Here is a 27,356-nt window from a genome sequence, read left to right as displayed (position 1 = left end):
GCACAGGAGGTCTTTGCTGTTGCAACAAATCAGAACATTTCTAGACCTAGTGTTTCTGTTCATGTTTTGCTTTGTTTTCTCTTTAAAAAATATTTTCAATTTAGAAGTAAAAGCCTACTATAAAATTCTCCTTCAAAGGTAATAAAAGGCAAGGGGACTGGCTGATGGTTGGAGCCCTTGAAAAGTTATGCCTGTTATATTAATGCCTAAAAATGTTTATGAAACATTTTGGGTTATTTCTCTCAGAAGTATCAGATTTTCATGATATAAGGGTCATGGAAGGAGTGCATGTCAGACTAGGTCCTGCATAGGACCTTTTGTTGATTCCTTTGCTCTCTTATGAATGGGTAGCATTGCAGTCACATTTTTAGTATATGCAGTGCAAAAGTGGGTTTAGTCCTTGTGCTGTATGACATAGGCAGTCCATTGACCTTGGGCAGGAGAGCCCTAATGAGAATTGCCAGAAATACTGCTTTGATCAGCAGCTGCACTAACAAGTTTGAAAGGTACGAGGCAAGCAGTGTCTCCTGAACACGGAAATCTACAACACACCTCTTCTTTAGGTTACTCATGTCTTCTCTGATTGATATCATTGAGTGTTTTTTCAATTTTCTCCTTTGGTTGAGCTTTGAGTTTCTCTTGCATGTACCACAGCTGGGAAACAAAATACTTCATCATGAGGAACATACAAATAAAGAGGAAACAGGACAAGTACCGTGTCCCAGTGACAGGAATGGCAAAGCATTGCTCACAGTGTGCTGCTGGGCAGGGGTTGGAGATTCAACCATAGCACCTCAAAGTCACTGCTCAGGTAGGACAAGGGAAAGCCTTTCACAGAGACCACCAGCATGCACGATCCTAAAAAGCCAAACCACAATTTACGTCCAATGTAACAAGGGGCTTCATCACCAGTGAGTGAGTGAACCATAGGAATAAGTAAGGAAATCAGGACAGGTAAAAAATATTTGCAAATATGACTCAGAAATTACTTGGTCTTCTAGAAATTTTGAATTTCATTCCTCTGTATTTACTTACTGAAGAGTCATGAAAGGCAGGCCTCTTTTCCTATATAGCACCAGGGGTAAGGGAGACTCTCTTTTCCTGGGCAGAGATGTGGGAAAAGGAAAAAGTGTGGAGAGTTCTTGCTGACTGGCTGCAGCTCAGCTGGAGCACGGAGAGGGATAAGAGAGGGTGGTCACCAGGAAGAACCATCCCAGCACCCATGTGTGACACCAAAACCCTGTCCTGTCACATAACCTGCATAAGAGGACTTCCACTGAAGGGAACAGGAGTTCCCATGGCTGTACAGGCGATCTGTTGTGCAGGTTGGTTCACTGGGTGTTACTCTGCTGTACCAGATGTGCTGAAAATGGAGTGCACATTTGGCCCAAATTAATCTGCCTTGATCACATAATGTGCAGCTCCCTGTTTCACGTAAACTGATGACCTCAGAATGTCAGCACCACTCATTAGCTCACGCCAAACTAATTTTTCCAATTGGGTCAGCTCTGATTTGAATCTTATCCAGCTAGTATGGGTTTCTGCACAATGCACCCTGAAATTCCATTCTCGGTGAACAGAGGAGGCACTGCCTATCTGCCCTTACACTCTTAAATGTCAAATTTCAACATTTTAAAAAAATACACAAGACTAAGTTTTTTTCAGAAGGATTGATCTGCAAAGTGACTGGAAGGCAGTTTAGGAGCCAGAGATGCTATTCGCAGAGGTAGATTATAACCCTTCTTGCTACAGCTGCTATGGCCATTGCCAGGATTCCCACTGAAAAGCTCCTGTGGCTTGTCAAAGCAAATACCTAACTTTAGCTCATTTAAATATACAGGTCTGAAAACTAAGGCAGTTCAGAGTTGTTTAACATGCAGTTCACTAATCACTGGTACAGAAGTGGCAAACTCTGAGAGGCCTGAGGCAGGAAAGCCTCACCCATTTCAGCTGACTCTCATACCCCAAGTCCTGTTTCCAAAGCGATTTAGGCACCTGGGGGGTCCATGTCACTTCAGCTCAGAGCTCCTTATTCATTCCTGAAAACTGCACTCACCTCCTGTATCACCCCCTGCTCTGAGGCCAAAAGGTGCTCACAGAAGACGGTCGGTGCTCAGCTTTTTCACTGGTAAGTGCAAGAAGGCATCTGCAGACCAAAGAAAAAAGTAAGTTAAGAGGAATAATAATGGATTTATAATTAATGTTTATTTTTTTACTGAACAAGTTTCCTTCACTTCCTTCCAATTAACTTAAACTGAAGGCAAGAAAGGGATAATAAAAGTTCATCTCAGATATCTAGTACGGAGGGGTCATTCCCTGACATTGTCCAACAGGCTCTTTCAAGTGAAATTAAGTACATCGCTTAGCATAAGAGTTTCACTAGCATTCAGAGACCCCCCATTCTATGGATATCAAAAAGATACAAAAGTATCTTTAACAATCTTGCCCCTGAGCCTCAGTTTCTTACCTGTAAAATTACAATTACAGTAGTTTCTTACCTCATGGGGACCTTGTAATGAGTAATAGTTTAACATTTGGAGTTGTACGTATTATACATTGATGAGGGCTTGTATACTTATCTAGAGACATTGGCTGTCTAAGTAGGTGAGGGTAGCCAGACACAAATTTATGCTGCCTAAAAGCCACACAAGCTGCCCTGAACCTGAGCGAGTAATCTTTGGTTACAGCAAGAGCAGGTTAGCCCGTTTTCATCCTGTAGGCATGTCTAGGGACACTGCCAACACAGATTTCAATGCAAGTATAGTTTTGAAAGTACCCTGGAGAGCAGTGGATTGGAGTGAAGTTACCAAACAGCCCAGCAAGCTCCTGAAGTCCTTCAGAGGCTTGTGGGATTTGTGAACCTAACAAACTTGCTTGCTTGCCTGAGATGAAGGCAGGCAAACACTACACCACTATCAGAAATGCTGAATCAAATCAAAACACTACTGAAAACTTCATAAAAGTCAGTGAGGAAATCCTTCTTCTGCTTGTTATTGATGGCTGCAAGATAACCTTTATTTATAGCGCCCTGAGGACTTATTCAATAGGATGTAGTGACACTGATGAGGCGGATTATTTATTGTTTATACAGTTGCTTAAAGATGTAAGGCACTGCATAAATACTCTGGAAAGTATCATTGCATGAAAAAGCTCTTGATTATGCATCAAAATCCTTCCTGCATCAAAGTTATTCTGGACTTACTCTTCGCATCACAAGCTACATTTGCAATGCTCAGAAGGTCTGACTGTATCCATTATTTCACAGCAGCTGATATGCAGTCAGTGTAAGAACATCATAGTTTCTACCTGGTATTCATATAGTACCAATAATCTGCAAGGCATATTGATAATGGTCTTCACACATCTAGAAGATAAAAACACCAAGGAAGCCATGGGCTTATTTGACAGAATTTCAAAAAATTTTCAAAAACTACATTAATGGACCATGGAACTTGCATTCAGAAGTGATAAAATGGTATGGTAAGGACTGCATGAGCAACAATAACTTGGTCATTTTGTGTAGGCACATTAAAATATAGCATGTAATTACTGGGCTGTGTATGAGCTCAGAAATTTCTTAAGTAATAAAAGACACAGTTGTGTCCATAATCTCAGACACAAATGTAAAATAAACTTTACGTACCCTAGAGGCAGGTCAGACAGCACAGAAGAGAGTGCAAAACCTCTGGTGATCATCTTCAGCTTCTTGCTCTTCCATTATTGTCACTGGCACACCAAGTAAATATATCCATTATGGGATAGTTGTCGCCACTTCCTGCTCTCAGTGAGCAGCTCCTCACTTTACACTAAGATCAGCAACAATATTGATGTAGTGATCAGTTAGACATATTAATTAGTCATATGGCCTATAACAGAGCAATTCACATCAGTAAGCATTCACATTGGAAGGGCCTGCTGTTTGCCCCACGAGCCCCTTTGGCTTGTGTTCTGTGCATTACACTTCTATGAAAACTTGGTTTTTTCCATTTTTTAATGGCTACTGAATATGAATTTTTATATATTTGAAGGCTGTTATACCATACAGCTGAAATAATTCTCCATCATGCTGCTTTATTCTCTAAGCTCCAGGTCCCAGGGTCTAACTTTTCCCAGAGGAAATGTGTAGTCTAAGCTAGTTTGCAATGAATCAATAACCTCTAATCAATAGAGCAGGAAAGACATCTCTAGAGGTTGATTTTAAACACCTGCCACAGGGTAAAATAAATCTTTCTCAGGAGGCACCCATCCTCCTGTGTCACCTACAGAACCAGCCACTTGGACCAGGCACCTGACTTCTGGTGACTAACGTCAGGGACACTGAGTGCCACCATCATTGGGCTCAACTGAACCAAGCTACAGCAGGGTTGTACTTAGCCCATAAGCTATTAACAGAACACTGGGAAACTAAAAGTTTGGGAAGCTGGAATGCTATCTTTCTGAAGCCAGTAATCTTACTTTTGTTTTTAATGGGGGAGGGGAGGGAGATAAATAATATCTTTATCTTGTGGGAGACACAGGAACAGAACAAAGGGCCTTTTTGGTTATTACTGCAGTTGCAGAAAGCAATCCTCAGCGATATAACTCCTCAAAAAGCTTTTGTATGCTCAAAAAGATTTTCCGTGAAGCTCTTCTGGGCAAATTCATCTGGGGTGTATTAAGACAAATCCACTTATACTGATCTATTACTTCTGTCTGAGCACTTAGTTTTCTTCAATTTAATAACAACATAAGGGAGTAGGCAAATGTTTAAGCAATGAGACATGACATACTATACCATGCTGTACTGTTGATTAATGTGTATCCTGGGTGGACGGGGAGTAAGACAAGTGCCTACACCATATGTGGTGAGTGCATTAATCAATATTAACGTGTATTAACAGGTACAGAGGGAGGGTACTGAAGAAGAGCTGGTTTTGAAGCCCAGTTCTGCTGCGATGGCAATGGGGGACTGAATCCTGTTGACACGAGGAGTCAGCCTGACCTCTGAGGCTGTGACCTTAGAAAAGCATGTGCATTCGATAAACTCCATGCCACAGGATGTTGCAGATGCTAAAAGCTTACATGGATTCAAGGACAGGCAGGGCAAGTTCACAGATCAGAAATACTTTCAGGCTATAAATTCAGAGAAACATCTCCAGTTCAGGAAGTCTCTGAGCTGCAAATTATTGGAAGCAGGGAGAGTATCCAGGGAAGTGTCATGTGTCGTGCACCCTCTTTTTATACTCTTTCCTAGACATCTCCTTTTGATGGCCATCAGAGACAGGCCAGGGAGCTAGAGAGCCATGTGGTATGACCCCATTCAGCACTCTTACAGTCTGTGTTTTTATGTCCTAACTTTACAACATACGCCTAGTCCCCATTAAGTCTATGCAAGTTGTTCAACACTCACAGTGGAACAGTATATGCAGCTGTATGCATACCTCCATTGATAAACTGAACAGCATCAAGACTGAATTTTAGGTAACTGGCTCACTGCGAACACCAGCAGGAATTTGGCATGGTCTTCCACCACAGAGACCAGATATTACCAACCACCCATTCCTGGTGACACAGCAGCTCTCATTTCAAAGCTCTGGTGAGGCACAGTGCCTTGAGAGCTACTGTCTGCCTGAAGGTGAGAAACCAGCCAAGAGACATAACTCAGTGCAGTAAGAGGCACTTCAGGAACCCTGCAGCACCACTGCTCCAGATGCAGGAGAGGAGTGGGATCCCCCCTTGGTATGAGGCAGCAGCTCTCGCTCTCCGCTAAGTTCAGAAACATCCCCATTTTCTACTCTGCAGGGCAGAGACCTTATAAAGCAACTGCCAAGTTAGGGAAACCAAAGAAACAACAATAACACATTGCCTATTGGAGCGTATTAACATATCCCACAGCAGTCTCATTATGACTGTTAAACATTTACCCAAGATAGGGAAATAAATGTCTTTTTTATTTTTATTCATGGCTTCCCCTCCAGCCCCTCTGTTACTTCCAGCCCTTCCTACCAGCACAGGAACTGGAGTGGTTCAATAGTCCAACAGCCAAACAATGCTGTCAACTGCCTACTTTCAAATTAAATTAAGCTTCTCTAATGCTTCCAATTTAATGTATTAATGCACACAACAAAAGCAAAGCTTTCGGTTTGGCTTTTCCCTAATTCATGTGGTCCTGTGCTTCAAAATCTTTTTTGATTGGCTGAGGTGGCTTTTAAATTATACTTGCAACTGATAAATAAATAAACAGATTGAATACTGCTCATTTTCCAGCACCACGATTTTTTTTTTCTTTTGAATTTAAAGAAATGGCTGTTTTAAAGGTGACTGGCTAAAGGCGAAGAACTCTAACAACTGGGCATGCCAGTAAAACTTCTTGGCTATGTCTCATCCTTTGTCTCCATTTTAGGCAACATGAGGGAGCATCTGTAACTTACATCACGCTATTAGGATCTGGCCCTGTGCGGATCAATAAAGACTGCATGACTTTACTCCACACTCCAGTCCAAAGCCTTAACTACTCACTAGACAGCCTGTAATTTCAGCAAGGAAAGAGAGCACCTGCAGGTGTTGAATTAATGCACCATGAAAGCAGAACTCTGCTGTGTTGCAATGGAGCTAAAATCAGGCTTCTCTGGTATTGTTGACAGTATTCAGCTCCCAGTGTATTTCTGACTTTGGATACATAGGCTACCTAGTAATTTTGTCACATCTTGAAAATAGAGCAGGGGAAAAAATCCATTTAGACTCTTACAGCCATAGGTCATATTTACCATTCACTAACAGACTGTCGTGTTGTGAATGGAGCCTGCTTCTTCCACCCTAAAACAGAGAAAGTTTCTTTTGCATTACTAAAACTATCAGAAAGGAACTCAATAACAAAATAAAGTCACTGATTTCTAAGAAAAATAATCTAAATCGTGATGTTAACCAAAGATATTATCAATAAAAGTCAAACCTTGGAAAAAAATGTATTTTGAAAGAAAAAGTTTTTAATTATAAAAGTTTATATTTTAAAATCAGAGCTGAAACAATGTACTCAGTAATTTCAATGCCACTGATCCCATTGACTTTGGATGAGAAAAGTGGCATAGGCAGTGAAGAAAAGCCATCACCCAGGCAGCTGCTTTTTAAGCAGACACCTGCTCAGCTATGCCTCTGTGTGTCACATCTAGTTGCCGTTCCATATGTGTGACATTTCTGAGGCCAGCTTGTGGCTTTATCTCCCAGTATCTCAGTAAAGCTGTGAAAATTTAGATTTCTGACTAAGGCCATGCTGACACCTGTCCCTGCTCCTAACCTGTACCACTGAGTCACCCCACGGGGAGGAAGAGGTAAGCCTTCAGTATTGAGGTGGAGGTGAAGACGTCTGCTCAATATTTTGAGTACAGCTGCTCTGTTCCCTGGAGCAAGCTTGCAAGTCCTGATCAGAGCTAGTCATCAAGGTGAGGTGATGTAGGCAGCTGCCTCAGGCAGCAGGCTGCCAGGGTGGAAATCAGCCATTGCTGTCACTACAGCTGGAAATATGCAGGGCAGCAGCTACTTCTGGGTGGGAGAATGAGGGGTCTCATTCAAGAAGCAACTACTGTTCCTCCCCTTCCTCTCAGCAATGGTAAGTCAGGCTCCCCAAGGCTCCCCAAGGCTCTCCCTCTATTTTCTCTGCCTTGGTTTTACCCTTCTTCTTGCTTAGAAATCTTAGACACTGTCGTGGTTTAGCCCCAGTGTCGTGGTTTAGCCCCAGCCGGCAGCTAAGCACCACACAGCCGCTCGCTCACTCCCCCCTGGTGGGATGGGGGAGAGAATCGGAAGAGCAAAAGTAAGAAAACTCGAGGGTTGAGATAAAGACAGTTTAATAGGTAAAACAAAAGCTGCGCACACAAGCAAAGCAAAGCAAGGAATTCATTCACTACTTCCCATGGGCAGGCAGGTGTTCAGCCATCTCCAGGAAAGCAGGGCTCCATGACGCGTAATGGTTACTTGGGAAGACAAATGCCATCACTCCAAATGTCCCCCCTTCCTTCTTCTTCCCCAGCTTTATATACTGAGCATGACGTCATGTGGTATGGAATAGCCCTTTGGTCAGTTTGGGTCAACTATCCTGGCTGTGTCCCCTCCCAGCTTCTTGTGCACCTGGCAGAGCACGGGAAGCTGAAAAGTCCTTGACTGGTGCAGCAACAACTAAAACATCTCTGTATTATCAACACTGTTTTCAGCACAAATCCAAAACATAGCCCCATACCAGCTACTATAAAGAAAATTAACTCTATCTCAGCTGAAACCAGGACAGTCTCCACCCCTTATTCTATACCATTTACGTCATGCTCAGGTCTCCACATTATCCAATACATTCTCATTACCGACCGTCACCCTTCCCATCCTTTGATATAATACGCACATATCATTCCCTTAGTCTATGGACCACCCCAACAAAATATTTGTAAAATGTCCATAAATGTCCACAAAATGTCCACTGAGTTCATTCAGTCCATGACTTTGGGCTTCATCTCTTATGGTTGTTACTCAGGACAGGAGAGGTGGTGTGTTTCTTGGAGTTATTGGGCACCAAAGCCAGCTCAGGTCAGGTCACTGCTGCACTTGCACTGCTTCTTGTAAGGCTTCTCCTCCATTGGTTCAGGTGGTTCTGGCTGTAGTAATTCCTATAACATGCAACTCAAATCATGGGTTACAACAATTTAAAGATATATCCATTACACTGTCCACCCCTGGTCCTTTTTGGGCCAGGTTATAGGGTTTAACATTGCAATGAACTCCTCCCTTGCTCCTAGCCTGGCTAGCAACAAGGGGTTCCTGCTATAGTAATTCCCACAACATGCAACTCAAATCACGGGATACAACAATTTAAAGGTATTTCCATTACAATCTCCACCCTGGTCCCTTTGGACCAGACCATCAGGTTTAACATTGCAATGAACTCCTCCCTTGCCCCTGCTCCAGCTTGGACTTATCCACAGAATGTAGTACCTTCAGAAGTAAACTTGCTCCAGCATGACCTCATGCACAGCCACTGATGCTTCAAGGTGTACCTGCTGCAGCATGGACTTTATCCACAGCCACAGATGCTTCGAGGTGCACCTTATCCAGCATGGACTTATCCTTGGGCCACAATCCCTTCAGAGGTATACCTGCTGTGGCACAGACATAACCATGGCCACAGACATTTCAAGATATACCTGCTCTGGCATGGGCTTATCCATAGGCACAGACGCTTCGGGGTGTCCTGCTCCCACATGGATTCATCCACAGGTCACAGTCCCTTTGACTCGAGTTCACACCGGAGTTCCAGCCTGTCCAGTACAGCAGCACAGAAACAGCAGCGATGTCCTGGCCATCTGCCAGCCCAGGCGCAAGGCCATTGCTGTTATCAAAATGTTCCCAGGCACAGCACAGTAAGATGATCAGCAGTACAGCAGCACGGCAAGCAGTGAAAGCAAAAAGCAGCCACTAACGAGCCCTAGACTCTAACATACAGTAAGGCAAGCAAGCCTATGGCAAGCACAGAAGCCTGCTGACTAATAGCCTAAACAGCAATAACAGCTATAAATTCTATCTGGCACATTCCAATCAAATCTGTCATTATCTCAAACCCTTCAAGCCCCACGTTGGGCACCAAAAAGGACTGTCGTGGTTTAGCCCCAGCCGGCAGCTAAGCACCACACAGCCGCTCGCTCACTCCCCCCTGGTGGGATGGGGGAGAGAATCGGAAGAGCAAAAGTAAGAAAACTCGAGGGTTGAGATAAAGACAGTTTAATAGGTAAAACAAAAGCTGCGCACACAAGCAAAGCAAAGCAAGGAATTCATTCACTACTTCCCATGGGCAGGCAGGTGTTCAGCCATCTCCAGGAAAGCAGGGCTCCATGACGCGTAATGGTTACTTGGGAAGACAAATGCCATCACTCCAAATGTCCCCCCTTCCTTCTTCTTCCCCAGCTTTATATACTGAGCATGACGTCATGTGGTATGGAATAGCCCTTTGGTCAGTTTGGGTCAACTATCCTGGCTGTGTCCCCTCCCAGCTTCTTGTGCACCTGGCAGAGCACGGGAAGCTGAAAAGTCCTTGACTGGTGCAGCAACAACTAAAACATCTCTGTATTATCAACACTGTTTTCAGCACAAATCCAAAACATAGCCCCATACCAGCTACTATAAAGAAAATTAACTCTATCTCAGCTGAAACCAGGACACCCAGCTGGCAACTAAGCACCACGCAGCCGCTCGCTCACTCCCCCCTGGTGGGATGGGGGAGAGAATCGGAAGAGCAAAAGTAAGAAAACTCGAGGGTTGAGATAAAGACAGTTTGATAGGGAAAGCAAAAGCTGCGCACGCAAGCAAAGCAAAGCAAGGAATTCATTCACTACTTCCCATGGGCAGGCAGGTGTTCAGCCATCTCCAGGAAAGCAGGGCTCCATCACGCGTAATGGTTACTTGGGAAGACAAACGCCATCACTACAAACGTCCCCCGCTTCCTTCTTCTTCCCCAGCTTTATATACTGAGCATGACGTCATGTGGTATGGAATAGCCCTTTGGTCAGTTTGGATCAACTATCCTGGCTGTGTCCCCTCCCAGCTTCTTCTGCACCTGGCAGAGCATGGGAAGCTGAAAAGTCCTTGACTAGTGCAGCAACAACTAAAACATCTCTGTATTATCAACACTGTTTTCAGCACAAATCCAAAACATAGCCCCACACCAGCCACTATAAAGAAAATTAACTCTATCTCAGCTGAAACCAGGACAGACGCAAAGAGACAGACTCTCCCCAGGTAACTGCTAGAGACTTAGTGTCCCAGTGAGTGATATAGCTTAAGCTACCTATGACCTTCTGCAAGGCTAAGCCAAGCCAAATGTTCTAGTTAACAAATCTACTCATCATGTCATTCCCCTAATATGCACTTAAGTGTGGTTCACAGACTTGTACAGTCATAACAATGTTGGTTGGAAGGGACCTCTAGACATCACCTTGTCCAACACCCCACTTCAAGCAGGGCCACCACAAGCACTGGATCAGCTTTGCCTAGCCATGTCTTTAAAATACCCAACATTAGAGATTGCACAATCTTTCTAAGTAACCTGCTTCAGTGCTCATCTTACAGCAAAAACTTTTTTCTAATGACCAACCTGAATGCAGTCTCTGGCTGTTGCCCTTTCTTATATGATCTGCCACCACTGTGAAGAGCTGCAGTTGTGTCTTCTTTGTGACTGGCCTTCAAGTTGTTCTAGGTACAACCTCACCTGAGTGGACTGGGGAAGAGTAACAGCCCTCAGTCCACAGGCCATGCTCTTCCTAACATACCCAGCACGCATGTGCCTCCCTTGCGATGAGGGTGCACTGTCAGCTCCTATTTACCTTTGCACCCACCTGGTCCTTTTCAGTGGAGTTACCACTCAGGCAGTCAGTTCCCAGGATTATTGGTGTGTGAGTTTATTTTAGGCAGAGGACCAGAGAAAGGATAAAAAAAACAAAGCACTGCACATCCATAGGAGATCGAAAATAACATGTTCAGTTCCCACTATCCCCTTAGTTCCCCCTTCTGTACTCAGTGTGAGCGCTAGGATCTGCCCCATGTTATTATTTAATTCAGCTGTTGGAACGGCCAGTACAAAAGCATCCAGAGATGCTTTTAAAATCAGTCTTAAAATCATTATTTTCTCAAACATAATTAGGACAATTGCTATTGGCTTGGTTGCATGTTGGGTGAGTGGGTGACAGCATACATGTGGGGCAGGGGAAGGAGTCCCCAGTATATTTCACCTGCTATGTCCACACGGCCAAGCAGTGCAGCCCAAAAAAAGTGGATTTGTTGAGTGAGATAGTTAGTGCTGAGGATTCACTATACACTTTATAAGAATTTCAGGGCATTTTATTTCTGACTAGCTCCAGTCTGTTCCTATGGACTTGACTAGCCATGAACAGAGTGAATTAGGCACAAGCTGGGACCATGCCTTTCAGTTTACTGTAATGTACTCCAAGACCTCTCTACAGTCTCAACCAAAGTATTATAAACTGGAAAGATTAAGATCTGTGCTTCAGAAATACTCTCTTGATTTGAACTAAAATGCTACTGCAGAGGCACCTGTAGAATTTCTTCTTTGCGCACTTCCTGACCCTACTTCTTGTCTCTCAATAGCATGTAACATGCCTTACTCTGAGACCCTGAGAAGCAACATATTCCTGTGATTACAAGCGGATTTCAGGTGTTTAGTACCATTTGTCTTTATGTCATACCTACAGTCCAAGAATCATTATTGTTTCCTTCTATGCCTCACGTCTCTCATTGCGTCGTTTTTATGGCATGTACTAGCGCAAGCCTACATCCTTCCTGAAGCATTTGAAGGTTGCTCAGTTTATTTACATCCAGTAGCACATTAATACTTTCCACTATGGCACATTAATACTTCCAACTATGCAAAATGAGCTCTTAGCTATTCCTTAGACATTAATTTAGTTGAATATGATAGTCAGAACTCTCTGACATTGTTAAAGTTAATGATCTGATACTTTACAAGACAAAAGACATTTCAAATCAAATTGATCGTATTAACAGTTTTATTGAGCAACATTAACGGAAGTGTGTTGTTCCACAATGTCCTCAAGCAAAGCCTTTATTGGCACATTAATGGTGACAGAATGTCCAAATCCAAAGTAAGAGACACTTTTTATTTCTATAACATACCATTACAGATAGCCTAAAATTCTAGATTAGAAACTGATAACCATATGGCTCTGCTTGAACACCCTATCTTCTGTTGAAATGTATGGATAACTGTTGCACACAGATCACCCCATTTTATTGACAGATTCTCTGTGTTTCCAGCTGCCTATGCCAGAGAAGAGGAATACCTGGCAGAAAGGGGATGAATAATTTGTTCCTGAGGTATAGAGGTATATGGGAGTCCATCTGATGTTAGGAAGAGGGGAAGGTACACAGCATCTTGAAAAATAAGACTTCTTCTAAGCAGTAAGATATTTTCAAATTTTCAATTAAAAGTGCAAGGCAGCCTGTGAGAAGTGGCGAGCGTGCCCATAATCCATTGAAGCAAAAGGCCTGGGAGCCATTGCCTTAGAAGAGTAAGATCCTATCAAATTGTCTAAGCAGCCTTTAGTCACATAGAGTTTTGGCACCCTGCTAGATCAACAAATAGAAAAGGCAATAAAGAGCATCCCAACTAATAGGATAAAGAAGTCTACATGGCAAATCCTTCTGCCATTTCTTCTGTGCTTTGCTGCTTTCTCCCCAGGTACAAATCATTTTCTGTGCCTACAATTTTCAAGAGATAGCCTTTGAAACTTTGTATGATGCAACGAAGTTTGACAGCAATCCAGCAAGGTCTGCAGCTGAAAAAGGAGGCAGTGGCAGTCAGGGGAGAACTGCAGACAATTGTTCTACAGCCGCCGTTGCCGAATTGTGAGCCTGCGCTGGTGAACTAAAAAATCTATCTCAGATAATTGACATTTATTTGATTGAAACAGCAGGGTGCCCTCCATCAGAATGGGAGGAGACCATATGGAATAACAGTATGAGTGGAGATAATGTTTGTCTGCTGAGTGTGTCAATGTGTTTAGAGATTATTCATAGGGCTCTAGGGATTCCAGTATGGTAATGTTTCAGCTAAATTAGAATCAGATTAATTGCTCTAATCTAATGGAAAGACAATGTTTATCAAATTATTGCTCCTTCACCACATGATATTGCAGTGTCATTACTCTTTGAGTTTAAAAAAAAAAATCAAAAGGCTCTCTTGTATCACATCTGCTCAAGAGCTCCGTAACAGTGCTGATTTCTGCACAGGAGAGTTAATGCAGTTTATAGCTCTATGAAGGAACTAATGAATTAGAGTGAAAGCTTTGTAGAAGATAAATCCTCCATATTGTGGGTAGGCCTTAAACTATATTAGTTAGAATTACTTTTCTTTGGTGTGGGCTTGGGCTTTTTTTGGAGGGAGCACTTTATTTTTCTCAAATTTTGATACTTTTTTGCTTGTTTTAAATTTTATTTCAGTGGAATGAGGGGGTTTTTTTCATAGTAAGTAGCACTAAAACTGAACAATACAGTAACAAATTAATGTTTTCCTCATTTGCTCTCAACTTCTTTAATATTCTTTTCATCTGAAAATTGCAATGAAATGACCAAAAGCTGAATGTGCAGACAAGATGCCTAAAACCCTTCAGATATACTTTACATTATTTAACACTTAGGGTCATTTTAGATCACCTGTCAAATGCCAACACTGAGAAGGCACAGAGCTCTTCAGCTCTTCTAAAATGCAGTGGAAATCTGCAGTTCTGGTAGCAGTGCACTGCAAGTGTTGAGTACCTCAGAGAGTCAGATGCTCCTTTAATCATTCAGTGGCTTGACTGGTACAAGAAGGGGCTCCAAAGATGTCTTTTAAAAGCTGATTCAGGGGTTTTTACCCTTGGTATTTTAGAATATTTTCAGTGTAAGTTATACATGCTAAAGCACAACATTAAAATATTAGCCCCTTTAAAGCAGTATCTAGTAAGCATGATCCTCAAAAGGGGGAGAAGCATGACATTTTCTAAAAAGTGCTAATAAACCAACCAGGAATACCCCTCCCATCTGATTTTCCACTGTGTTACACTGATGTGATGCTACTGAAAAGCCCTGGAGTTCGCAGGACTTTGTGTATCAAACTGGAATGATAGAAGACAGTCAGGCACTTTGTCTCTGCTTAATTTATAATGGTGACACTGTGTTTGTGAGGCATTCAGGCTGCATGCTTAAGAGAGCACTGAACAAATATTTTCTAGGCTTCTATAGTAACTAATATTTGCTCCTGCCTTAAAAGGGTCATATATCGTCTCAAGACATATTTCACTGAAATTTTATTTAAGAAAAGCGAATACCTTTGTTAGGGGAGTGTCCATAACGCACATTAAAACACAGAGTTTACAAAAGTGGGCCAAACAACCGCGAGAGTGATTCAATGCTGACCAGAAAGCAGTGCTTACACATTCTGTCCCCGGTAGCTTTCTCTCCCACGTGCAACCCGGCACGAAGATGCCTAGTCTTTAAGGCATAGACTTGCGGTGGCAGGGTGTTGTGCTAGTATTTTAAGATTCACTGTTTCCATAACCCATTCCCCCATGCATTTTCCATGCACATACAACTGGGTTTTCTGGCACTTCTGGAGAGACAAACCCTCCCTCAAGCTTTTTTATTTGTGAGACATTAAAAGTTCATGGCAACTCTCCCATCTAAGGCTTTGAGTTCTAAGCCTTACTTTATAAAACATAGATCAAAGTTAAAGTGGCATATGCAATTCAAATTGGGCTGCATAAACCAGATGCACTCTGAAGCCGTGATGACCAAGCCCTAGCCACTTGCTCTTTTCCAAGCTTCATTACAAAGCTGTTGTTAAACCCTTTTTGGCTACCCAGCTTTTTATATATCCATTTGAAAGTAAGAGGAACACATGCCCTCTTTCCTGGAGTTTTCCCACTACTTTTGAAGTCAGTAAGGCTCCAGAAAGAGCTGTGGTCTATGGCGAGAGACACTTACTCTGTCATCACTCAGTGCTTGGATCTCACTTCATACCTTTTGTTCTGAGAGCTTCAGCAATAGCTTCCCTGTTGTTTTCCCTGCCGTAGGAGCTGTGAACCGCCAGCCCAGCCACTCCCCGCTGGGCTCCCAAGGTCTATACAGCACAAAGATCCACATCCATGACGTGCCCAGGACGGGAAGACACTTCTCGCAGATATATATAACTTAAGGGTGATGTGACTTTCTGAGGAATAGTGACTCACTGAATAACCCACATCATGAAAACACTATTCAGGAAAAATATACTGGTTTAGTAGGGATCTATAAGCTTTGAAATACAGATAGCTAATCTAAACGCTTAATTTAAATAAATGACTTATTCATGATCTTTAAGCTATCCACTACCGTTATTTGGAAATGATTTAAAGTAGCTGTAGTCCCACACAGGATAAATGGTAACATGCTGTCAGGGAACCTTTGTTGGTAAAATATACAGCTTTATCTGTTTTGAAGTAAAAAAATGTTGTGCACATAGGACACTCCATGTGGCAATGAATTAGAAGATTTGCAAACTAGCAGCAGGGGATAGTGTTTCTGAAGGAAAGTCCTTTACTAGAATCTGCAGGGTACTTCAAAATTGTTATTATTACTATCTATTAAAAATCACAGTGTTAAAAATGCATAGAATGCTCTACAAAAAGATTAATGTTATGGTTTATTCCTTGCTCCAAAGAATTTAAAACACAGTTCTGCCTCCAGAGACATTGTTGCCATGCTCACGTAAGCCTGAAGGACCCAACAAAGTCGACAAAAGTTGCAGCACATGATAAAGAGCACAGCTGGGCACTGATTTTATATAGGCAAAGCAAGCAAAGAAATACAAGAGAAGCAAAATATTCAGGTCTGAGAATTTTGACCCTGACTCCTGTTACAGTCTCGTTTAATTGCACTGCATGAAATCCTGTTCTCATTGGGAGTCAGTGGAAGTTTTATCATCTATTTAAATGCAAATTCAATTGACTTCAAGGAATTTTCTCTAGTTTAGTTGTACATGATACTGGAACCCATTTATGCTTCCAATCCTCATAATTTGGGCCTGTACACAGGTAGCACTACAAAATATAACTCAGCTGTTCTTCAGGTTATTTAACAAGGCAGCATAGCTCTAAATGCCACTTTCATTACTTTTGTAAATTTGTGGCATACACGTGTATATATGTGTGTGTTTGAGTATACATACATTTGAAAGAAAGTACGTGAGTAAATTTTGGAGAATAAAACTGTTTTCTTTTTTAATTTTGGCAGTACAGTCTTCTGGCACCCAATCATTGTCCAAACAGGTATGCACTAAGAAATAAATCAAAAGGATTTATACCTCTTTGGTTTATATACCCAAGTAATGGGATAAGAGGAAGATTCCCAGATAATTAATTTTGATTACAATTTTGTTCCAAGTTCTTATTCACACATGCATACAAAATTCATAACGTTGTCTTCTCTATCGAAAGTCGGAGGCAGCTTTAGACCCAGGAATGGCTGCAGTGAGAGGAGAATAAGGAGTATCACCCTACTTATTTTACTGTAGTATTTCCTCATTATTTTTGAGCTGTACTAACAGAGCAGAAGCCTGTGCTGGCATGACTTGGTAAATATCTTACTACTTCAGTACTCAATCATGACATCTGCAGGGCCATCACAAACTGTTGCATCAAGAGGTATGTACATATTTTTGTTACATTTTTAACTACATATAACTTTTCTGATCTCTAATGTAAATATGCAGTGTACTAAGGGCACAGGTTATATACATGCTATACAGGCAGCAGAGTAGTATTGCACCACAATGGCAACTTTCCACTGTTCAATAACTCAATTTTTATCTAATTATCACAAATTATAACATAATTTCTGAGCTAACAACGTTGTTGTAACTGATTTTCTGCTTGAGCTGTACAAATGCTAAAAACCACCTGAAATTGGCAAGCTCGTGTGCATAATTGAAAAAAAACAGTTTGTGGTAAACAAAATGCGCCAAGGTTTTTCACCTGGAGCAAATTATTACAGCTGTTAATAAAACCTATTAAAATAGCTTTCATAATACATGAGAAACTGCTCAAATAGCTCTGGATGCGGCTCTTTAGCTTTGTCGCTGGGGAGTAGCCTAGTGATTGCAGCAGAAATAAAGTGACCACAGAATTCAGTATTGCAGGACTGGAGGCTCCTGTAAAGGGATAAACATATTGCTGTTTTTCACAGTTGCAGGCTTTGAAAGACACACATGTACTTTGCATCCGTGTCTCAAAAAAAGGAAAAAAAGAGCCCACAATACTTCTTCAATTGATTTGCCCTTTGTCACTGTCACAGATATGTTTTCCCTATTTTGACAGGTAGTTGTAATTCTATTAGCAGCCCATCAACTTCCCTGTGAAATCGATCTGTGTTGGGCTAGCTGGGTCTTCTTAAACTAGCTGATTTATTGCTTCTGCCTGCTAAAAAAAAAAAGAAAAATAAGAAAGAGAAGGTCTTCTGCCTCCACGGTGAACAAAGTACCTAAACAATGTCTGAAAATGAATAATTTTTAGCCTGGCTGCTGGTCGGCTCAGTGGCAGATGAGCTGTGACCTTTCACCAGCAGTTTTGCTGAGACGCCTGCTGATGCTGGCATGTATAAATGATTGCCAATTTCCCTTATTAATTTACCTGGCTGTCTCATGTATAAACTAGAAGATCTCGTTCACCCTAAATGTCCTCAGCATCAATCTATCGTGTTTACCTAATTTTGTGATTTTGCACTGGGCTGCCCAACTGCCTGAAACTGGAGAACTGCTTGAAACACATTCAGTGCCTATTCACTCATGCAGACAGAAAATGGGGGCACACAGGTGAATTTACCGTTGTTGGCATTCTAGTTTAGGTCAGAGGAACAGGTTATCATCCTACTCTTCTTATTCAGCGGCATCTGAAGAATGATTTGCCAGGGTCTAAAATGATGTCCTGGAATTTTAAATGATGTCCTGGTATCTGTCTTGGTTGCATTAATTCCTTCTTCTTTCCTCTGGGTCAGAAAAATAAATTACTTTCTACTGGCCAAAAAGCAAGTTTATGTTGTTGCAGGTTGTTGTGTGGAGCTTTTCTATTATCTGTAAATATGAATTTTTGACTGTGCATAGAAAGACATAAAGAATATTTTTATGTACTTGGTTATCTTAACCAAAAGTCAGTTCCTAGTTGCTTTTTCTAATAGGCTGTGGAATCAAAGTAGACATTTAAAGAGGAAGAACTACTGTTTGCCAAATTTAGTACCTCTCCTTTTTACATAATGGTGGGGTCATTCATTTTTTCGTTAAGCATGTGCAATTGGTTAACCAATCCCAATCTATTCTTATCATGTACTAGAAAGGGTTACAAGAGTAAGTACAGAGGTGTTGTATTGTAGGTGATCATCAGGAAGGAAGCTACCTACCCAATATGTTGCAGTAGTGAGTTATTTTCCTTCCCGTCTCTTTTCCTTCCAACTCAATTCAAGATCCATTATGGATCTTAAAGAGCACCTTAATACTGACTCAAAAGGTCCAAAGGGGAAAAAGAAAACAAACCAGCAGTTATTTGACTTTTAAAAAGGAGGAAGATGAGTAGAAGAAAGTACACGAGTATGCACTGTAGAAAAAGGAAGAAACTTCAATAATATCCACTATTTTTATAGAGTTAAATAGTACTGCTGGAGGCGGATATTAAGGTTGATGCACTATACTTAGTGAAGAGAAAAAATACCAAATCAAAGTAAGACTGAGACAGTAGGGAAAGAAGGAGTTATCTTGCAATACATACAACAGAAAAAGCATCCAGGAGATCTAGGCTCTATTTAGTCCTTTCAAATATTAAAGCCTAAAGAAAAACATGTCAGACCACAGCTCAAGCCAACACCTTTTGGGAAGAGACTGGTGGCAAGAGTTTGAACAAACTGGCAGAAATTTCTCAGGTTAGTTTCTAACAAAACACCTCAGACCAGAGTGCTACAGGTACACGTAAATAAAAGAAATTATCAGTGAAAAAAGCACAGCCTGAAAAAAAGGCAGTAGGCAAAAAGAAGGGTTGCATTCAGTGCAGCTTTCAGAGAGGACCACACCACCAGCCTCTGTTCCACAAACAGAGCTCCCTGCTGGCAAGGCACCCCCAAAGACCTCAAAGTGGACGGTAAAACAACCCTCTGCACAGAGACGACAATGGGATCTAGACCACTTTTCTGGTGTATCCACATCCACCACAGGGTTTTTTTCTGTGGGTGTGACACAAACTAAGATTTTGTCTAAAGACAGGAAGGTGTTTCCCACCAGGACTTGAGGCAGGGCTGGGGGGTAAGCAGAGTCTTCAAACCCCTACTTATTTTAAAACAAAGCATTCATCTTCTCACTTGATTTTTTTGTTGTCAGATGTAACAGCAGTTTTGTTACACAACATGATGACTGCCAGAGAACAGCCAGTGGGATGTTATGGAAAAAACTGAATTGGGTTACTCATTACTACAGGAGGACCTGTCCTTTTGAGAATCTGTGAAATCCAACATTACTTGCAGAAGAAGCCTTTTTTCGTTCTGATAAATGACGACCATACATGGGACTCTCCACAGAAAACAAGGACTTGCCAGCCCTGGCAGTTGCCCAACTGCAGCATTTGACACTGATTTCAGCTGAGTATACATACAGAATAGTGCATAATGGACACTGGCCTCTAACAGCATGGAGACCTTGAGTTGAATTCAGTTATAGAAAAAACAGGTTCTAGGGGAGATTGTGTTGCTGCTGGAAGGCCACAAAAAATTCTTCTCCCTTCCCTCTCTTTTCCCAAAAGATGGGACCATAAAGCAAACATTGCTTTTTCTTGTCTTGGAGATGTATGTCAGGATGCAAGACTGGAGAAATGTAGTGAAGAAAACATGAACGTCAAGATAGCAGCAGGGCTTGTCAGTCCTAGCGATGGAAGGACACCATAGCGCATCAACTTCACAGAATTAAAAACGGCAGCAGGTTCAAAACGAGTGAACAGGCATGCGTCAACATCAGCAAACTCCACCAATACCTGAGACACATCTTTGCCACATGAGGCATTCATCATATATCCCTGAACAGGCTACCTCTTATAATGGTGAAGTTTAAAGATCAAGTCTACCTAAGTTGAGTATCTGACTTTCACCTACATTTTAGGCACCAAAAGTGGCATTCATCTCATATTTAGATCTATACAGCACTCAGATGAATACATCTGAGTTTATCAGGGGAGTCCAGAAAGCAACTTGTTTGGCCTGCGTTTGGTCAGATGAACAAACTCCATTGACGATCTTGGTTAGATCGGCAGTGACCACAACAGGAAACTAGACATCTACTCAGCGGTGGACATCCCCAGTGAACCTAAAATCAGGTAAAATTAGTGAAGCAGTCCTCTTAAAGAAAGTGCCCAAGCTCTCTGAGTGGTGGAGACATGTCCTCTTGAGGGATTTTAGACTTAATTTAAAAGTCGTAGAGAAAAAAACTTGTTAGGACTGGTAAGGAAACAATGCAGAAAGTGATTAATGGGGAACTATAATCACAGTGTGCTTGATTTGTTTTGCAACACAGAACAAATCCTCAAGTTAGGACTGCGGTAAACCATCCAGCTTTTGAAGGGAATACAGCCTGTTTGTCTTCACTGAACTGAATCCTCAACATGCAACAGCTAATTAAAGACTCCAAAAGTCTGTAAATACTTTGATGAATATTGATATATCAGCCCTGAGATCCTCACTTGGCTAGTTGGCTAAGTCTTGTCTCACTTCAGTGATACTGAGAATGACCGTGGTGATTTCATCATCTTCAGCTCCGAATAAAACAGCTAGTCCAAGCGAAAAGATTTATAAAGAGTACCTTTCTGATATAAAAACCAAATAAATTACTTTTGATAAAAGAAGAAAAATGGAATCTCTCAATGGACGTGTCTACAGTTGTAAGATATCTGGGAAGAATATTTCCCAAAGTCCTTTTCATTAAAATGAACAATAAAACAAAGGATCAAATTCAGAGCTGACTCACAGCAGAGAAATATTATGAAGAATTTAACTCTGCTAGAGTCAAACTATTTACACCACTTAGACCAATCTGGCCTAAAATACTTAAAACATGGTCAGCTGGATGCTTAGGGTCTGATTCCTCCACTATCATGTAAGATTTACATGCTGAGGAATATTTTTTCTATCCATTTTCCTAATTCACAGTGCCATTGGCAGCAAAGATCTAGATACAAATCATTTTTCAAATTACAACTAAAGTCTTACTATGGTATCAGTTTTTATTATTTTCGTATCCGCCTGATGCTAAACCTACCCAAAGGTTATAAACATAATACAAGTCAGCAAGCAAAGGTACATAATTAAGATGTATACAAAATACACTGTGCAGCAAGTAAATATTTTCTTTTTAATTATATTATTACCTGGGTTTATGTTACTAAATTGCTACACAATTTCATATATAATTGATTTTCCAAGAAAAATATTACCAAAGTGATTCTGTAGTTCAAAACAGCATGAACTTAATAATATACAAACAATTTTTATCTCACAACCTATAGTGCTGCATGGGATTTGTATGCTGAAAAAAAATTCCTTCATATTAACAGTAATTTTGAATGTAACATAAAAACTCAATTACTTTTTTTCTCTGTATTTGTTAAGAAGAATACTAACAGTGCCTCCTGGGAGGATATATTTTGTAGGTGCTTTTGCAGATTATGAAAATAGTTGTGAGGAAATATTTGGATAAAGAAAGACAAAGCTCCAGGTAGCAATAGGTTTCATACTGAGTTGATAAATGCAATTAGGGATCAGAAGGATGAACAATTACTTCAGGGGAGTTCTGATACCAGAATGCAATATCAGATGATTAGAAAACTGGAAAAATATCATCTTTTTCCTATTGCAGAAGCACCCAGCAGCCTCAGCACAAGTGAGAAAACCATTGTTCTAGGGCAATGGATATTGCATGCCCTGAAGTGTTCACAGGCTCAGTAATCAAATATGAGAAAGGAATACCTGCCTGATCTTAAAAAACTATAAGATACATTACCCCAGCACAATGCAAGGAGTACTGTGAAGAGTTAAAATGAAGGAGATCTGAGGGAGATCCTTCTTGGCCTAGAGGGTTTGACATGGGTGGAAAACATCCCCCCCCGCCATGCAGGAGAAGAGCGGAGCAACCCAGGATCCATCACTACAGTTCGGATGAAGGGGTAGAAGCATTTCACAGCCACTTTTAATGAAGGAACTACAAATTTACCAATGTTAATATCTTGCCAAACCAATTATAGCAATATCACAGGGTTTATGTTATTAATTGCTAGAATTTCTCGTGTAATTGATTCTCAGAGAACAATATTGCCGGCAGCGTTCCACCGCTTCTGTCAGATGCTGAGCACCACAGTGCTCTACCAACTGCATCGAGCTCCCATTGACTACAGAGGATGCGCGGCCTCCCCCAAATTGTGAGGCATGGGATGGGTCTTTGCAGTCCTTCAGAGGTGAAGCTTTTGTTGCAGAAAAATTAAACTGGACTTGGTAACTTAACCTCTGATTTGGTCTCTTAGAACTTGGAGGAAAAAGCAATGGGATAATAAAACATGTGCTGATTAGCTGAGCAATTCTAACTCAGTTATTGTTTCCATTATGTGGCTAATAGCCTCTTCTGAACAGGCTTGATTTTTGTATCTGTTTGCATTAAAGTCAATTTGTGGTATGAGATTGGTATTATTTATTGAATGCTACACCCAGCTGCAAAGTTAAAAGTATAACAAGCTTCTACGAATTTAATTACACTACTGCGAGACACAGGCTTGTATAGATGCTATAAATTGAGTTTAGCAAATATGACTGGTGTGGTGAATGGTCAAATGGAGGTTACCAGCTCCATGAAGTTGCTTTAGTTATTTCAAAAGCATTATGGACTGTTGTTTTGACCTGAGTTGACCGGATTTTTGGGACTTGCTTATTTTGTGCAGGTAAACATTCAAAATCAAGTCAACTTTACCTAAATATGTAAGGCTAATCTGAGCCTGAATACATTCAAACTTGGAGGCAAGTTAGGATTCAGTATCGCTGAGCAATGTGACTGTGCACTGGTGACACTTTAATATATTACTAAAAATACTTAGTATTCAGAATAAATCTGATAGCAATAAAGGTTAGCAATTTTTTTCTACTTTGTCTAAACCCTTCTGCTCTAAGTGCTACAGACAGTTTCTCTCTTTTCTTGTTCCAATATGTAATTGACAGCTCTGCCCAATGTCCTTTTCTACCTTTTGATTTTTCCCCTGGCTGCTAATAGCATACACCATTTTATACAGCTTCAGTCTATTAACCAAGTGCCTGACCTTGTGGGATGCTGAACACCTGCTGGAATACACTCAGTGCCCGTAATTCTCATTGATTTCATTAGGAGGAGAGAGAACTTGCTCTCTCCCAGGTTATTTAGGCTGACGAACAAAACCTCACTAGTAAAGACAGAGCTCTTGGCGGACCCTTGCGGTTCCAGAAAGTCAAACCAACATCAGAGGTAGCTGCTTCCAGAGCACCCAGCCTGGGACTGATGCCAGACAATATTAATTGTCAAGAAATAGAAATTAGGAGCACAGCTACTCTTAATTTCTTACACAGTCAGCAGAGGGAAACGTTAAGACGTGCCCCACTGGTTCTCACCAGTGATCCATCTAGCCCAGTACCATGCCTCTGACTTGCACAAGAAGAGCACTTGCACTACTTCTTGCACTACTAAGAACAGCCCACGAGCCAGGCTGCTTTCTACAGTCTCTTCTTCATGTACCCCCAGCACTCACAGCTGTTGCTGTAGGTATGCTGGAAGGTACAGTCCAGCCTCTGATACTGTCCTCTAGATCCAACAGTGCAGGGTTTGGTGAGTAGCAGCAGTTCTGCCTTTACCTTATCTAGTTCTTTGGTGACTTTGGAAACCTCAGTCATATCCCTCCTCAGCTTTCTCCTCTCCAGCTGAAGTGTCCCACATCTGTTAACCCCTCCTCATCAGGCAGCTGCCCCACCCCATTAATTATTCTCCCTTCTCTGCACCTCCTCTACCTCCCCTATGGCCTTCTTGAAACACAAGGTCAGAACTGCTCACAGTGGTCAAAAATGGGGCACACCAAAGCAAAATGGCACCTTCTGCCTTCTTCTGAGTGATGGAGGATGCGAGCTGCAGAGTTTTGTGTTTATACGCCAGTGGCCATGGGAGCTGTCACACCTACAGCAGCCGAACGCATCCAAGCCAGTCACCCCAACCTCCTTTTAGGGAGAGGCCCCCTTCAGACATTTATTTTTTCATTTATTTTAAGATGAAACAAACAGCACCTTCTAGGTGCCTGCTTCTTCCCACTGCCTATAAAGGTAGACTACACAGCTAAGGCAGGTATAGACACCTGGGCTGCGGCTACGTACAGCTGACCAGAAGAATCCCTCCTGGCACATCTCTGATTTCCAAAGCCGCTCCCTGCCTCCTCACGTTGGGATTTGGGAGAAGCGATCTAAGAGGGGGAGTCCTGAAGCATCATGCGTGATGTGAATTAAAACTTGTTTTGACCCAGGAAGAGGTTAGAGAAGAAAGGGCGATGTTCTCAGCGTAGGTTCATCCAGGCTGCAGGTTTTCTGGGCAGGTGTGGCTTGGGCTAGGCTTGGTTAAAAGGGAGTTTCTTTGGCAAAAAAGGAGCGTTTGAAGCCTTAAGTTTGCACAGTGATGTGAATGAGAGTATAAACTAGTGATAAAGGAATATTGAAATATGCTCTACTGAAGACTGGGACTAAGAAAGAACAGTGAAAGGGTGATAGACAGATAAATACCACTTTCTTTTGCTTTGCCCTTTCCTGGAGAGTATGTTTTCATTTCAGGAATATGACTAGTTTTTAATGAAGTGTGGAAAGTGACAGATAGAGAGAAGAAAAGATTGAGTGCTAACTGCTATCCCACCAATTATTTTGTGCCCTAGTCACTACTGCAAGAGTGACTCATTCTGCTTCAGCTTACATGCATAAATTTGGTACTACTCAAGAAAATAATTCTGAGGGTTCAGTTAAAAAAAAAAAAAGACAAAAGGGTGAGTACATGAAGAGATAAAATACTACCGCTGCACTCCAGTCCAGCCTTGTTTTGAGTATCCTCAAAGCTTGCACAGTGAATTAACCTCCAGCAAGACATTTCATGTGTGATTTATTAGGCATCTTGCTTTGGTTTTAGTGAACTTTCCTGTGAGGGAGCACGTTATAATCAACTTTGAAACACAGAGTTAGTCACAACCTCTAACTATGGAGACACAACCATCTCTCCATAATATTTACTTACTGGCTTATTTATTTGCAATTCTCAGGGTAGTAAACTAATAATAAGCTCCCAGTAAGTCACTGCAAGTGATAATATCCTTTCACTGACATCACTAAAACATATAATCATGAACTATAAAAGTTTAAAAACCTGGAAACTGCAAAGATCAAAGGTGAAAGCTAAGAAGTATATATTAGAAATAACAACAGATGGCCCCAAATGGAAAACAAATGAACTCATTCCTAGAGCTCTGCTGCCATTTCATAAGCCATTTACACTGAGAGTTGCTGGTTTATGACTTAACTGGGCCCTTCTAGAGAAATAAAATCTTGTATTCACTATGGAGCCATCATTTGTATCAAATTCTTTACATAATTTTTATCAAATTCTAAATGTAACAAATATTTGCAAATTTATTTTTTGAATTTTAAGATGTATTTACCAGCAACCATTTTCTCTCATGTTGTTTGTTAGGTACAAACCTGCAGAACAGTGTTCACCTCATAATATGATAGCACATGGACCGATATTCAATCACAAATGCAGTGCTGACACTTCGCATAGGCTCCTTTGCTGTACAGTGCTCCTGCTTATCAGGTCCAGCCAAGCCTCCTGCATCCTTCCCAGGAGACGTGAAATAAGGAATGAAGAATGGAGAACAGTATGCCTTATGCCAACTGTTCTCCCTTATGTTCTTTTCTCTTCCCATTTGTAACTGAATAAGTAAAACCAAAGGTCAACATAAGCAGTACAGCTGTCCACACACACTGTTTACTTTGCTGTTCCTGTGTTTTGTTGTTTTTTTTTTTTTCCCTAACTCTAGAGAGGGTTAGTTTGGAACATTACATCACTTGAGAGTTGAGATATAAAGAACTGTATGAAAATGTGTATTACTATAAAAGCCTCTGGTATTCACAATGTATGTTTTCCATTTCTTTTCTATTCCTTATATTCTCTTTCAGACTATTTAGCTAGAGCTGTGGACCTCCTCGACTCTTGCACCTTCTCACCAGAAGGATTCCAGTCTACAAGGGAACAGGAACCAGCAGCACAAATAATCATCAATGAAAAACTCAGATCTGAAATATTTAGACTGCTGAAGCATATTAGCTTGGTCCTACGAGTCCTGGGCCTTTGTTAAGAAGGACGTTTCCTAACTTCCACTCCTGACACTATGAGTGTATGCAAAGTGTTTAATACCTCGCAGGCACATAAAGGGCCTCACAGGAACAGTGTGATTGTAGCATTTACAAAACCCTCTAAAAAGTCATTCTAACTGGAGCATGACACACTTTGTGGCTCCTCAGGCCAAGCCCATGGTACACACGGGAGACTCCTTGCCACCTCCTTTCCCTACCTCTATCAGGAGGTCCTGTATGCCCTCCTTTCAACCACCTTTATTCAAATGCATTTCTGAAAATTCCTGCCATGCCACCATCACTGTTTTTTCCTGTCTTTTTGACTGCAGAATAAATATTTCAGGGAGTCAGCTCTTCAAACTGTTTTGGGAGGACAAGCA

This window comes from Ciconia boyciana, chromosome 3 (assembly GCF_034638445.1).
Source record: "Ciconia boyciana chromosome 3, ASM3463844v1, whole genome shotgun sequence".
Lineage (NCBI taxonomy): Eukaryota > Metazoa > Chordata > Aves > Ciconiiformes > Ciconiidae > Ciconia > Ciconia boyciana.
Note: the sequence above shows the minus strand (reverse complement) of the source record.